Source organism: Mytilus californianus, unplaced genomic scaffold (genome assembly GCF_021869535.1).
Source record: "Mytilus californianus isolate M0D057914Y unplaced genomic scaffold, xbMytCali1.0.p SCAF_9, whole genome shotgun sequence".
Taxonomy (NCBI): Eukaryota; Metazoa; Mollusca; class Bivalvia; order Mytilida; family Mytilidae; genus Mytilus; species Mytilus californianus.
Genome location: NW_026262745.1, coordinates 89,842,854 through 89,857,524, shown reverse-complemented (window position 1 = coordinate 89,857,524; position 14,671 = coordinate 89,842,854).

Below are 14,671 nucleotides of genomic sequence, written 5' to 3'. Positions count from 1 at the left end.
ATGAATGCGTATAATCATATAGAAAAACAATAATTGTTTTTAAGTATCTTGATCAATTTCGAGTCTGAAGTTTATTGAACGGGGGAGAGCACTCATCCAAAATGATTATTGAATAAAATGATTCACTAAGTGTGAAATAGATCACAACTCATGGTTTAGATTGACGTAAGTAAGTGATTTTTGTAATAACTACAATGAATATAGAAATAGTTTGTTTATTCAATCATTTTGGTAATTGAAAGTTCATTCTATGCTGAACGAAAATATTATATTCCAGCTCATCCCTTTCGAAATTATATTCAAAATGTCATATTGTTACACATACATTAATTGAACAATCAACATTTCGTATAACATTGAAGTAAATATACTAAGAATCTCAAATACGGAAGAATAATTAACGTAACTTTTATTACGTATTAAAAAGTTGCTGCATGGTAAAAGTGGGTCATGATGTACGGATTAAAACGCGTGAATATAGTGTGTGTGTGTGTGTGTATTATAGGAAATACTGAAAGAGGAATTATGGTGATTTTGTCTCGCCTCGATTAATTCGAAAAAGCGAGACAAAGGCGTGCTGTTCCCAGACCTGGTGGAAACATCATCAATATGCTAGTTTTTATTAGGAGAGTTCTAAGGAAAGTACTTGTGATAGGTCAATGATATTTGTTATGTTGTTGAACTAGCATTAGCAAATATCAATTCCCAGAACACAATTGGTCCTAGCCTTCTCGGCTATGGTATATTGAAGTTAAAACTTAGTTTATATGTGTATGTTGTTATGTCAGTTCAATAGGAACCACTAGTGAAATGTCCTAGCATGAGGATGTGTAAACGTTGGCTTGTCTTATTTCAATGACAATTACTTGGTCCCTCAACCTCATTTATGATGCATTGCATGTGAATCTTATGCATAATTTACATGTTAAAGTTTATGATTAGGTCAGTAAAAGATCTTCACTATATTGAGTCAATATCAGTGACAAGTCCCATGTCAATGGAAATGTTATGTCCCGCTCATCTTTATGGTTCATCGACTTTGAAATTTTTGCATATTTTACATATCTTAATTTGTGTTTCGGTTAATTTAAAATGAACCGATTTAGTCAATGGTATTTAATATTCAGTGTTGTCAACATGTGTAGTTTTTATTTCGGTTGAGGTAATTTGACACTGCACCTTCAGTCATGGTTCATTGACTTTGAATGCATAGTTTTACATGTTAACATTTTGCCATTTCAATTGCAACATTTGCATTATATTACCAACATTCCATTTGAGTTCGAGTTTGTTTTATATTTTTTTTTAACATAAAGACGAGACGTATCTTGGACAACTGTTTTTATTTATCCTTTTTTATGGAGAAGTGTTGATGAAATATTTGAAGTAAAAAAGAAAATTATACTTAAATGCTATATTTAAATGGAAGCCAATGTTATCTGTTATATTGTGTTTTATTTACGATGAAATTCAGCGCATGCATATGTCGTTATTATCTTATGTATTTGATAAAGAAGCTTTTAGTTTTTGGTCACAATGTATATGGTGCTTTTGGTGCCTTTTAAGATTTTACGCTAACCAATACATATGGTTTACGCTTCCATTTATTGAAGAAGATTGTATGTTGATGTTTAACATAATTTTTGTGTGATAATTATACTCAAACTCTTGAAAAATACATTCTTTATTTATGTCTGAATCATTAAAATACAAATATTCTCTTACTGCATTTTCTGTTCAGAAAATAAATGAAAATCTTCAAATAAAACGTTCCATTTCTTACTAGATGACCACGTGCAAATCAGCAATATTTTAGGCCAATTTTTTTCAAAACTGGACAGGTACATTAGAGAGCCTTGATTTAACATACAAACTCAAACGTTTTAATCATTCAAACAACTAATTTGAAACAGTTTATTTTTTTAAACAAAATCATTTCTAAACAGTAAAATCATAAGCCGTGCTCACAGTACCACATATATAAAGGCATACATATACAATAGTTATCAAAGGTACCAGGCTTATAATTTGTATACGCGTAACGCGCGTTTCGTCTACATAAGACTCATCAGTGACGCTCAGATCAAAATAGTTGAAAAGAACATGTTATTCGAAAAACAATATATTTCAAAGAATAGAATGTAAGTTTATTCCATCACAATCCTGATCATGTTTAAGTTGTATCTTCCAGGGATATTATCCTGTATGAAAAAGGAAACTTGTTGTAAGTTTTACTTTGTAGAACTATCAACATTTACGATGTATTTTCTATACAATATAGCAAAGACTAATATTAAACAGATGACATACACAAAGTCAAAGTCAAAGTCAGCATTAGTTTGCCATTTATTTCAATTGAACAGTGAATTCTTAATTCCGACAATTATCGAAATCTGACCATATTACCAATACACTTTGGTATGGTCATGACATTATAGACAAAATTTAACAACACAATCTTGAAAATGAAACAGAAACACTCTGATTTGATTTCGGAGAATTGGAAACGCTGATCATGATTAAATACATGATCGTTTTACTTTAGTGCTGACCTCTTGTTTGATATTATGAAAACTAATCGTCTTTAGGCATTATAAATGCAATTTCAATGTGTAGTGTAAATCATTCTGCAATAGAAGTTACAGTAATTACTTTTATTATTTATCTATATTGTTTTCTGTGATGCCTGTCAAAATAGAAAATTATATCTATACAAAGAAACATGTATGAAACTGACAAATTTCAGACACACATTTTGATAATTAATCAGCATAACAACAATCATTATTTTTTTAACAAATTTTCATTTCAGTAGAATAAATGAAAAACAAAGTGATGTACACAAAAGCTGATGAATTGAAAGGATTGTATGATGACAATCTGATTAAAAACCATAAATTATATTTTCCCTAATCATGCTAATTATTTCAATGATAAATTATAGTTCTAATTGATTTCAACATCTCATGTGCATTCCCATGCAAGTTTAATAAAGTCAGGACCGTCATTAGTATGACTGAATGCACAGTGCCATGTATGCCATATTTTTAACTAGTTTCTTTCTTTTTGTGTGTAATACGTTATCTAATGAAAGAGGCATCTATGGAATTAGGGTTTCATGTACAACCCGAGAGATCTGAAGATTCATTCTCAAAATATACTTATTAGCAATGGCAAGTCTTTGCTTACAACATGAAATTTGAATCATGACATGTACCACACTTTTAGTTCATTTATATGTTTTGGAATTTAGTATGGCGTCCATTTTCACTGAACTAGTACACATTTTTTTTAGGGGGGCAGCTGGGGCCCGCCTCCGGTTGGGGGATTTTCTCGCTGCGTTGAAGACCGATTGGTGGCCTTCGGCTGTTTTCTGCTCTTTGGTCGGGTTGTTGTCTCTTTGGCATATTCCCCATTTCCATTCTTAACGTTACCATAGTTGTTTTAGAGGGAGGTGCGGTCAGGGTGATCGGTCTTTTTTAAAGTTCATCTCCTTACGTTGCCGTATTGATGGGCACCCTTTTGAAAAATATTGGACTCGTTTCTATGCATCGATATAATTTTAGTCAATGTTAAATACTGATATCTTCTTAATTTATATTGACATATATAGGAAAACACAAAAAAAGATTGCAAAAATATAGCTAACCAGCCTCATGGATTCCATTGCAATTTTTACCCCCCCAAAAAAACTATAGCTAAGTATCTAAAATACCCACACTCATGGATAATACTGATAAAGTCTTTAACATTGATAAATAACACGCCTTCACCATAATTTTTATGATTGTGTGAATGCAATCTTTACCCCAATAACACCAGTGATAAATGTTCTATCTTATATATATATAAGAATGTTTGCTCCTCAGTTTAAAAATAACAAGCTTTTTAAAAGACTGTCATAAATTGATGGTTATATAAATAATGGGACTTAGAAAGCAGAAAAAAATTAATGGATGGTGTTCTTGTTTTTGAGATATAAGTAATTGAAAATTTGGTAGGAATATGATTCTCTCTAGATTTTTCATACATTTAATATTGGCATCTGTTTTCATTCAAAAATTATAAAAAATAACAAGAACTTTATATGATTTTTAAAAATGGCTTCTTAAACTATATGCAATGAAAAATACAAAAAGAAAAACAGGGTTAGCGGGCAAAATCTTTAATGGCACTCACGGATAAAACTAATACCAATATCTGACAGAAAGTCTATATGAAGAGTGGCAAACATATTTTAGACCATGCTAACAAAAATTACATATAGGTCAAACTTTCAGTGGTATTCTTACATGTGGTGTAGATTAGATAATATCCACAGCAAACATGGTAAAGATCCTTATCTTCTAGACTAAGTATGAATAGTTAGCTTTATGCAAACAAGAAAAAATACCTGCATTCTGACAGACTACTTTGGTTGCTGATACATTCAGTTTTTGGGTTGCTTCTGGTTTCTGTTCAACATCATCTGGCTTCCTCTCAGCAGCAGAATGTATAACTACTGATGGCTGTAATAATATATGAATTTACATTATAGCATTAGTACAAAAATAAGAAGATGTGATATGATTGCCAATGAGACAACTATCCACTATAGAACAAATAATGTGGATATATTTTAAGTTATAAGGACCCTGGCATTATAAAATGGGAATTAAAAATTCAAAAGAAAAAAAAACCAGCCTGATTTATGCTAAACACTAACGGATGTACAAACAGACAAGTCACAAGGATAACACTGAATGTTCATTCTGCTGCGTCGGGCGCATAAAAAAACAATGACTACCCATCTATAAGTACTCACATGTATTATAATATTTTCATTATATATACAAATTCATCAAATACATTATATTTGTTTTACTACAACTTACCTGAATGATCAATCATATTTAAATATTTCTAATTACTCAACTATGCAGACCCTTCATATTTAATACAAATTTTCAAAAAGTTTACTATGCATTTCACCTTTCATTTCAAATTACCAAAATTTATTCTACGTAGGTTAAAATTTAAAGCTATTCATCATGTTCATAGGAACTATTTTGTTTTTAAATATGTACTTCTTTTCAGTATGTTCTTTTTGACAAAGCCAGTTTTGGTGGTGTTACATATATTATAAAGTCTATCAAAATTTGTTTGGGCTAAGAATTCCGCTCTGGCCAGTGCTAGGGGCAGTCTCATACTTGCCGATATGTGAGAGGTTTTTTTTTTGCTCCCTGTTGAAGGCCTCACTATGACTTTGAGATGAAGAACAGCAATGAAAGAGCTGTTCCTTTGCTTTTTGTGTGTTTTTTTGCTGTGCATGTACTGATTTTATGTCATGGATGGTGCCCCATATATATCCTTTGTTTTTCTATTATATCCCTAATTAGCATGATTAGAACTTTTTAAGCAATATATATAATAATTATTTCCAGGACATACACACTTACATTAAACTCTTTCATCACAGTTTTTACTTCCTCATCTTTTGTAATGTCACACTTCCTTAACTTGCCTGTACACCTACTGAATGCCAAACCCAAAACTTCCCATGATCCTTCATTCACAAATTCCTTGTAAACAGCTCGGCCTAATAATCCTGATGCTCCAGTGATTAAAACTTTCTTAGACATTACCTGAAAAGAACAACAAATATTTATTAAAGTTATGAATAAGATAAACCGGTATTTTAAAATAATATTCAGAACTATCTTTGGTCACCTTTTTACCATGATTACACTGAGTTTGAATTACACTGAGTTTGAAATTATCATTGAAAAATTACATGTTATGACTGAATGACTTATTTTTTCCATGACAAATAGGCAGAATGCATAGGATGTATTCCATAGAGCTAAAACTTTCAATGGTATTTACGATCACTTTGTAAATCTTAACTTTTCACTTACAACAGACTGTCTTCTAAGTATACATGTAGATGCCTTGTAAACTTTTACAAAATTTTCAAAATTGGAAATGAAACTTACAATAAATTTTCTGTCTATCTGTTTACCACTGCTGCTAATACATGTATGTAAGTGGGACTGACTGATTTGTAAAAATAATTCGTCTAATATGTACAAAAATGTTGAAACATTTTTACTAATCCCCTGATTATATGTACTTATAAGATAGATGATGGAATTATTAACAAGATGCCATTATCAAATAATCCAGACAAACAGTGATAAAATAAATATCTTTGGTTTAATAAGAAATAAATACAACATAATAAAATCTAACTGTAACTATAGCTTTTTGTTGTTTTCTGAGTACATGGAAAAAAGTATACAATTTTCCCCACATCTCCTTAAAAGATGTGTGTTCAAATGAGCAAGAAATGTCATTTTTCAAGGACAAATTTTTTAATTGATGGAAGTTCTCAATGTATGAGGGTCAGGATGGGGTAAACAGAATTGAGAATAATGGGCTAAAACTGCAGATAAAATGGGTAAAGAAGAATTAAGAAAAATACCGGTAGGACAAAATATATAAAGAATAACTATATTTAGATAATAACAAGGTGCCTAAATATGAAGAATAGAGAAAATATGGACAAAAATTAAAAAATTAGAGAAAAATGGTTAAACAAATTAAAGAATATAGAATTGAAGAACTCCTCATCCAGACCCTCATAAAATCAGATCACCCACAAACATTTTCTTTCATCCGTGAAAATTGGTACCCACGAAAAGAAATTAATTCAGAGTAACAATTCTACGTATTGATAAATAAGGAAAATTAACTTTTAATTCTTATCATGTTTATAATATTCATTTCCCAACAACATGACCAAAAGAAAAAAAAAACATAAATATTTACGGACTTGACATCAGGTTTAATTCATCGGGGTTTTAATAAAACACAAAGTGTACAAATAAAGACATCTAGAAAACTGACATGTCAGTAAGGACATGGCCCTTCATGTCCATTTTTGTGTTAGACAGTCTGCAACCCAAGGACAAAAATAGCCAAAAGATCACTAGAGGTCAAAATATGGTCATCAGAATGTTGCTGTTTGTCTCTGTGACTCCGATGTGTTTTATATGAAGAAAATGTGTACATTGGAACATTCATCATTATAAGAAATAAACAGCTGTGCCATGAGGGCATGATACGCCTGTCGCGTTTTCAAAGAATAAAGCTCAATAACTTCTCAATTTCATATCAGAAATTTATAAAAAACTAAAGGGAGCTTATCTTAATAGATATAAATCATTCACCAAAGTTTAATTAAAACTGCTCAAAGCACTTTAAGGATATTGTCTGAAAACTGGAAAATCACCCCTTTTTTATGAATAAAATCCCATGGCCATAACTCGGAAATGTAAAATGTAAAATTTAGAAAAATCGAAAGGGAGCTCATGTCAATAGATATAAACAATTCACCAAAGTTACATGAAAACTGCTCAAAGCATTTTGGAGTTATTGTCCAAAAACTGGAAAATCCCCCTTTTTTTAATGAATAAAACCCCAAAACTCGGAAAGTAAAATCTAAAATTTATAAAAATCGAAAGGGAGCTCACATCAATAGATATAAACAATTCACCAAAGTTTCATAAAAACTGCTCAAAGCATTTTCGAGTTACAAAAAAAAATGTATTGTCCAAAAACTGGAAAATCCCCCTTTCTTTAATGAATAAAACCCCAAAACTCGGAAACACAAAATCTAAAATTTATAAAAAAACGAAATGGAGCTCACATCAGTAGATATAAACAATTCACCAAAGTTTCATGAAATCTGCTCAAAGCATTTTTGAGTTGTTGTCTGAAAACTGGAAAATCCCCTTTTTTAATGAATAAAACCCCAAAACTCGGAAACATAAAATCTAAAATTTTTAAAAAACAAAAGGGGGCTCGCATCAATAGATATAAACAATTCACCAAAAGTTTCATGCAAATTGGTTAAAGTGTTTTTGAGTTCATGTCTGGACGGATGTCCGGACAGACAACGGTATACCATAATACATCCCGTAAACGGGCGTATAAAAACTATCAGAACGATAAGTGAATTTCATAAATTGAAAAATAGTTCAAAAGTTTTCCGTGCAATCCTTTTTTGAGTTGCACACACTTTAAATTTCCCATTTATATATACACATGTCCAACACCTGATGAATAGGATAAAAACATTTTGAAATTTCAGGGAAAAAAATCATGAAAAAAAGAAAACAACAGTTCCTGATTCTGCCTTTTTAAAAGGTCAACAAAAAGTCTGTTACTTTTTTTACCCATATAATAAATTTTTATCTAAGTAATGATTTATTGTTTAACTGACACACTTACACAAGTAGAATATTTCAGAACTTAAAAATTATTTCAAATCTAATAAATCACTTATAAAAAGCATTAATCTGTACATAAAATATTTTTTATTACTAACCGAAATGTAATTCAGCTGCAAAACTCCTACTGACACATGACTGACCCCTTACAACAATAGAATAATTTGTTTGTTGATTTAAAACCTTTATTTGTGTTTACGAAACAATAAAGATTTGACAGTTTTCTTGATATTCGATAATCTGTGTAATTGAGGGCAGATTTTGTGTTAGGAGTTCCGATATTAATCATGTAAATAATTACAAAGAATAATATAAATATGTCTCTATGTAATAAAAAAAAAATATAGACTTAAAATATTTACTTGTGTTAATAAATAAAAAAGATTTGACAATTTAATTGTTTATCAACAATGATCAATAATCTCTTTATTGTGAAGGGCGTATTGAACAGTTGGTGACCTCAATGACAGTCAATGTATATATAGAATATATATTTTCATGATGAATGTAAAATATGATCAATGCACAAGCTGTTGCAAAGAATTAATGACAAATAAATTTTAACTGCAAGATGAACCTTTTAGCATTTGTTCAGTACTATTAAAGATTTAATTGATCATTCCTTAAATGTATTCATGGTACATGAAGTAAGGAACTTAAAACATGTCAGTCAGTCAGGGGTAATACATATACACATGTATTTTATTTACTGGTACAGGTAAATCTCCTTGGAGGTAGATTACTTTGTATCCCTTAGGCATTCAGATTTGTGTTTACTTATATCAGTAAAAAAGTCATATTTTCTTCTTTTCTTGAATTTGTCTCGACTACATTGCACTTATAGACAAATTATGAAAATTAATCATACTAGACATTAAAATCTCATAGTGAAGGCTAATTTCAGTGCATGTTACAAATGAATTGTCTTGTTATACTAGTACTGTATGAATTAAAAAAAAGGATGGAAAATGTAGTAAATAAAAGAAGAATTTGAAGTTTCTCACCATGCTCAACAGATGTATTTATGTTATTATATATATGCTGAACACATTGTGATGATTTCCGAGGGTAGTGAAGATTTACCAAATTTGTGATTATTGTGAAAAATGGCAACTCAAAGAATATGTTTATAAGAAAACAGTTCTTATAGTCTCCAAAGGGAAACAACCCAGTTTTTTTTTTGTTTATACCAAATAGAGAACTAGAAATCGTTCATTTCTAAAGACCTGAAAAAATATTTGTGAACAAGCTACAAATCAATGTGCGGTATATAAAAAAAGGGAAGACAAAACAGTACAATGATTAACAGTGTTAATTAGATACATGTATGTTTGATAAGATAGTTTTATCTATTCTTCTAAAATTTTGGCATTTGATGATTATGATGATGGATAGCGGCTTAACGTCCAGCGGCAAATTAATATGTATATTCGGGACGAGAACATGTTAATGTTTTATGAATATTAACCCTGCTTTGTACTAAACCAACACGCTCAGCCAGATTTTTACTGTGCTAGTTCACAAGGTAACAGTTCACAGGAAGACATGTCACTTTTCCCGGACACATTATTCTGACTCCAAACTGACCAGTCTTTGCCCTTACTCCTTAATGCCGTGTGTTAAGCGGAGAAGCATTAAATACTAATTTTAAAGTCTTTGGTTTGACCTGGTTGGGGTTCAAACCCACGACCTCCAACACTCACGGCGAACACGCTACCACAATACCACCATTTGCATTTGAAAATATTTTTTTATAATCATGATAATCATGATAATAGAACATGTTCACTTAAAATTTTGTAAGCTTGTCCTACATCTAAAACAGTCTACAATAAGTTGCACTTGTTATGCAGAACTGGTTTATTCTAAATACCACGGTGTGTATCGATTAAGCAATGATTACATATATTTATGGTAAAAAAATTGTTTTTAAAAGTAATATTTCTTGTCTTTTATCATGTTTTGTATAAAACTATATTTTCATGGTCTATAATGTAAATGGATATTATTTGTAAAAAAAACATTTTTGATGTGTGTGGAATGACAAATATCTTGTGAAACCAATTGTTATATAAATAGCTATATAGGTAATTTAACTCTTATAAATATGTTATTTAATTTGTTTAACTGAACATGCTGAATGTTCATTTACTATTTTCTATTAAATTGCAGGTGTTTGTTTATTTTACCATTTTCTGCATGCTAAGAAAAACAATCTCAAAATTCAGACCTGTTTTTAATTTTCTTAAACATAAACTGCCTTAAAACTTTACCATGTGCACAGCTTTGTCCGTACTCAGAGTACATTTTGTGGTGTAAACGTTAACACAGCCATATTTTTCAATTACTTCTGATGAACCTAATAAAAAAATGTGTTCACTCTATTACCAATGAACGCAAAAATTACCTACAAAACCACAATACTGTCGAAATAACGGTACAATCTTCAGTGAACATAGTGAACGTGTAACAAAATTACATCATCATGATCATGGGCAACATATTATTTACTTCAGAGTCATCTTATTATATATATATTGTCCCTGTGTGTAGTCTACCTTTATACATGTATGGTCCCTTCCTTTCAAAAGCCAAAGGGGGTATCTGTCGAGAAAGAAGACATTGTGGCCTGGATATGAGTGGGCAAACTTGTTTTGAAAATGTGTTTGTTAGTGTAATGTTCACCAGGAAATAAAGCACATTAGTGTGGTACTCTTCCACTTAATATTTACCAAGAGTCAGTCTGCAAAGCTATTAAAGTTATATTTGTTAAATTATAGGGGATGATGAAATAATTATGATGACAGCGAGACTGAAATAAGACAGTCATTCACAAGGAGATCTTACCAAACTATTTCTGACAACACGAATACATTTTCAACAGAACTTCAATTCATGGTTAATCGGAATGTGTCAAGATCAGGAAGGACACTATAAATTGGGCTTCATCCAGGCTCTTTGTCTATTACTAATTACTAAAGAAATTAAACTTTTATTAAATGTTATCACATTTTTACTTGTTTCATTCTCGTATGTGCGTGTACACGTTTTAGCTGATATTAAATTCATTAACCCAAATCTGAATTTGAATCTTTTATTCAGCATGTTCAGCTTCTGCAGTGCTATAGGATGTGGACAGTGTCATGACTGTGAACTCTTTTTTTCTTCAAATTTAGAGTTATGTTTTTTTTTTAATAAAAGAAAAGAGCACAAGAAGGTTTAATATGTTGGGTTTGCACAGGTACATATATCATGTATATAGAACATGTAGAAAACAAAGTGAAAACAGGAACCATATTGACCCTTTTGCTATTGTCACAATAATTTTTTTCAAATGTTTAAATGACTATATATGGTCATGTGTGGCGATTTTGAAATAGCATCAACTTTTAATTTCATGGAAATTCGGGATTGATTGATTATTTTCATGGGAATTCAGGATTTGGCATCTACCCCTCTGTAATCTGTTAAAAGATAAATTATTTTAAAATTATTACTGATGGGAATTTATTTAAAACAAAGTTAAATGATATCAGAATCTTCCATGGCTTTTTTCATGTTGGCTGTATTATCATCCCAAGGTTCACAATCAGCCAAAGAGCCGAATGCTTGAGGGCTGATATTGAACAAGGGCTGATAATACATCCGATATGAAAAATGACATGTACATTTGTAATGATCTTTTTATCATATGCTTCAACAATGGAGAAAAATAACAGTTAAATATATTGATCCTATCAAGTGGTTCTCAAGTACAAGTTCAAAAAGTGAAAAGTTTACGGACCACAGACGCCAAATGTTATACATCGGATATGAATGATATGAAAAATGACATGTGATGATCTTTTCATCATATACTTCAGCAGAAGAAATACAGACAAGAACTATTTTTAAATTTTGGAAAAATTAATTTATTGTATCATTTGCTTTGCATTCTACATAAAATATTTTCTGTTTTCTAATATTTGTTTTGTATCATACTCCATGTGCTTTTTTTTTTATTGTTATATTTTTCACTGAAATCGTACCATTGATGTGTATTTTCCAGAATTTGCCCAGTGACGTCAAAATGCCATTCGATAATAACCAGAAGCAGTTGATAAATTTTTCATATCAGTACGATACACACCATATTTCGGAATATATGGAATTTAAGTGAATTTAAAGCTATTATCATTCTGAAAAAATTATAAGTTATTTACTCCAAGTATATGATGACATCGTTTATCATACTTAAATTCTTCTAATAGTCTGAGTTGTTTATAGTCCGATTTTGTTGCAGGCCGATTTTGTTATGGGCCGAGTTTTCAGGGAGTCCGGAAATTATAACTTATGAGACCAAGGTGACCATATTTCTATACCCCAGTAACTCTTTGACAGTTTGGGTCGGTGTTAGTGATGGCACCTATGCCATCAGATTAAAACTTCTCAATTAAAATAAATCAGCTTAAAATCCATTTGATCAGTAAATTAAACACTAAAAACAAAATCTTACAAACAAGTTGTTTACATTTGTATTTTCTGTCTACATGGGAGATAACCAAGAAAAGGTGTGAAGAATAACCATAAAAAATGTTTTATTTTTACAGCTTGGGAAGTACCATATTGTCAGTGAGTCACTTTATAAAAAAAAACTGAAATTATTGCCGTATTTACACCACAAATTTCACTCTGAGTACAGACAATCTTGTAAATACCAATCAATCAATCGCCTAGATCAATATAATTTCACTTTTTTTATGCATTTGAAGTTTCTAAATATTAAAATAAACTTAACTGGGTTTTGCTTTTCATTTTTTTTTTTGCATTCCTACCTGCATATAAACTAAGTTGAGAATCAAAAAGATGCATATCCAGGATTTTGAAAAGGGAGGCAAAACTAGGCAACGTTTGGAGTTTCTTAATATTAAAATAAACATTTTCGGCTACAGTTAGCGGCAAATTGGTTAACATTTCAAGTTATCATGAGAAATTCGTCAACATATCCTGATCGTGATTCTTCAGAGGTCTGAAATAATTATCCATTATCGTAATTTTTGGAAAGAATTTAACGTGAGTCGTCAAACTAGATGATCAGTCGATTTTTTATCGTCTTAAAGAAAATGTACATTTTATCGTCATGCATCAGATATTACCGTTACCGTCATTGGCAAGATTTTTTTTACCGTTATTCGCCATGAAGGTACCCCCATTAAGACCCTCTTATAGATAGCCCCATGAGGGACCGTATCAAATGAAACTCAGTTGTTTGTTTATTTTGCTATCTTCTGCAGACCAAAATCCAGGTAGGTTTTTAATTTCTGAAACATAAAACGCATATAACTTTTATGTGTATAGATCCAGCCATGCTTAAGGGTTCATGTGGACCCATTGGCTAAACGATTTGCTGCGTTTTCACCTCAAAATTTATTCTTCGTACAGACTCAAGTGTGCATCTGGAAAAGTTTTAAGACATAGCATGTCCTAGAATAAATAAAAGTCAAATGCATTTTATTTTTTACAAAATTTAAAAAATGTACTCAGAGTAAATTTTTAGGTGAAAATGCAGCCATTTTAGACAAAGGGTCCACATGAGCGTTAACACTTTCCTGTATGCTTAGTTTTGTCTGTACTCAGAGTAACCACAGCCATATTTGTAAAATAGTTTTCAAGATGGCAATTGATTGAACAGTAGTGTTGTTTTTGCGTATCGGAAAAGGTTCAATTCACAATGTCATGAATAATGAGTGTTTGTCCCTCAACCCGTGGTAACCATCCGGATTTCTTTTTTTTTTTTACTATGTAGATTGTGTAATTCTAACTTTAAATATTTTTATATAACATGTTAGTCCTAATTACTGGTGCAAATGGATTAAACTGTTAAAAGCAATGTGCTAGTATATAAATTAAGTAAGTAATTCTTATTTAGAGTCGGCAATATGAACACTGGCTTAATAATACATTTGAATAAGAAGCCAAGTGCACATTTCAGTTAGAATTGACAGAAGAAAGTGTCAATGCGTACTTGCACCGGAGAATTTAACAATGGGACTGACATTAGAAATGATAAAAGGGTGACTGGGGAGGGGACTGGGGAATAGAAATATGTTCACTCTTGATCTTCTTCCGACCGAATTAAAACCCTTGCCAAAATTTTGCGTCCGTTTGCCTGTGCGGGATGTACAAGAACGCAGCCTCTTCAGGTCAGAATGGAGGGGATGGATAGGTGTCCTGTTGCACGGCATCATTTCTGTCCCTATATGATATACCCTCATTTCCCAGTGGCAATCAAAATTTCCCCGACCTTCTTTCTGGACGGCCTCCATTGCAGAACCCTACAATTGTATTTATTAGAAAGTTGTTATCATCCTGAACCCGCATGAAATATTTGTCATTGGATGTTTATCAACCAACAATCA